This window comes from Canis lupus, chromosome 31 (assembly GCF_003254725.2).
Source record: "Canis lupus dingo isolate Sandy chromosome 31, ASM325472v2, whole genome shotgun sequence".
Classification (NCBI taxonomy): Eukaryota; Metazoa; Chordata; class Mammalia; order Carnivora; family Canidae; genus Canis; species Canis lupus.
Window position 1 is genome coordinate 29,571,074 of NC_064273.1, and position 2,343 is coordinate 29,573,416.

The following is a 2,343-nucleotide window of genomic DNA, read 5'->3' on the forward strand; positions in this document are numbered from 1 at the left end:
TGCTGCAGAGCATTGCATCCTCCTGCTTCCTTCTGGGGACAGAGCTGGCCAAAGGCAGCCTGTGAGAGTCACCTGGAAGGCCCCAGCCTACTGGTTGTCCTCACGCAACAATGTGTTGGCTTTACTTCTACCTGTATGCTAGAGGCAGGAAAATATCACACCTTATTTCAAGTAATCTCTGTTAAAATCCCTCCCTCACCTTCAGAAGATGTTAAGAATCCAACAGGAAATCGGAAACTCGGTTAGCTAGAAATATCCAAATTGTCTCATTCCGAGTGAATTTGCCAAACAACTTCAAAGAAAGATAATAATGAAAGATAAGCCTTCCAACACCAGAGTATCTCTCTTTCCAAATGCTTCTACCAAATCTAAGAAAATAGACATTACCAAGGGCAAAAAAAAAAAAAAAAAAAAAATCTCCTTTGTAAAAATAAAGCTTTAATTATAGTCTGTTCTTGTGAATAACTCCTCAAGTATATCCTTCTCGAGAACCGGTTTCTTGTACCAGTCGACTCATCGCCGTCGCTGACTGCAGTGGAAAGTTACATTCCCCTATGAAACACAATCTTGTTGATACTAACACCTATTGAGGTTTGCATCAAATTGCTACGTGATGTGGCGTAATTAGGGACAGGTCGGGGGAATGATTACAAAGGATGCAGAGGACACCAGTCCCAAAGAGGTAAATAATGAAAAGATCATAAGTTGCTTTTGACTTTGGGTCAGGTGCTTACAAATTAGAAAGAGCTCATAGGCCAGGCTTCTTCAAACCTTGCAGAGAAGCATGTACCTGCTTGCCTGGTGCCAGAGTCTTTTTGAAAAGAAACCTGTGCATTTTCTACGTCCGACTTCTGCCAGAGGTTTCCTAAGAGCATCTTGAATCCAAATGACAAAATTAAATGCACACTAACTGCTAGTCCCCACAGCTTCATGCAAATGTGTGGCATTAGGAACTAAAAACAAGAATTATCTGTTACCTGAGAGTCATGCTTTGATATGCATCTAACAGACACCCATTCTATAGACTGAAAGGGCAATGCTCTAAAATGTTATAAAATTGTGTACTTGGATTACTACAAAAATAATTTATAAATAATTCTTATTTAAAATGAATTTTATCTTTTTTTTTCCGGAAAAATTAGCAGAATTTCAAGAGTTGAAAAATTTCTAAAGACTATGTAAGATTCTAGTTTCACTCTTTTGATTCATTTTGGTTATTATTATTAAAACATTAACAACTGTAAGAGGTCTTTAAGAACCTTACTGATACGCATAAAAAAAGAAGCAAATTTACATGCATTTCCAGAATAATACATTAGCTACAGAAGCAGCCCATGCTAAGATATTATTTTTACTTTCTAACTCTTATCAGACAGACCTTAATAAGTCAAGGATGCATATTGTACTCCAGAGCAACTACTAAGGAGGAACACTAAGAGAATAGTAAAGGAATGCAAAATAGACAAATTAGGGGAGGGAAGAAAATAATGAAATAATGAAATAATTTTTTAAAACATAAAAATATATATATCTTTTATATGAATAAATAAATATATGTATATAAAAATAAATATATATATGGGGGGAGGTGAGGAAAGAGTAGGCATTGGAGAAAAACATCCAAATCATAACTGGAAATTTTTTTAAAAGATTTTATTTATTTATTCATGAGAGACACAGAGAGAGAGAGAGGCAGAGACATAGGCAGAGGGAGAAGTATGCTCCCTGCAGGGAGACTAAAGTGACTCCATCCCAGGACTCAGGATTACAACCTGAGCAAAAGAGAGATGCTCAACCACTGAGCCACCCAGGTGTCCCCATAACTGGAAATTTTAATACACTTCTCTCAGCATCATGAATTCACAACTCAGTAAGGCAATAGATGAACAATGCAAATGACAAGTTTAACCCAATTGACTCTTCGTTGTTGTTCAGTGCACCTACAAGGTACAAAATATACATTCTTTTCTGGGCATCTGGCTAGCTCAGTTGGTAGAGTGTGTGACTCTTGATCTCAGGGTTGTGAGTTGAAGTCTCATGCTGGGTATTGAAGTTACTTAAAAATAAAATAATAAAATCATTAAAAAAGAAAAAACAAAAATCCCCCAAAACCCAAACATTCTTTTCCAGTATACATGAAACTAGCTCTTTGTGGAACCATGAAGCAAGTCTGAAAAAAATGTCAAGGGACTGAGACAGTGTTTTCTGATCACATAGTGGAATTATACTGGAAATCAATGACACAAAAGATAACTAGAATATCCCGAAATATTTGTAAACAAAGCAATGAACTTATAAATAATCCACAGGTCAAAGAATAAATGACAATGGACATCAGAATAT

The 2,343-nt window shown here is 36.2% G+C and overlaps 1 protein-coding gene across 3 annotated transcripts in view; it reads right to left on the bottom strand.

Annotated features, from left to right (window-relative positions):
- Positions 1-2,343, bottom strand: part of RCAN1 (regulator of calcineurin 1) — a 94,788-nt gene that overhangs the window by 63,246 nt on the left and 29,199 nt on the right. The window lies entirely within an intron of this gene.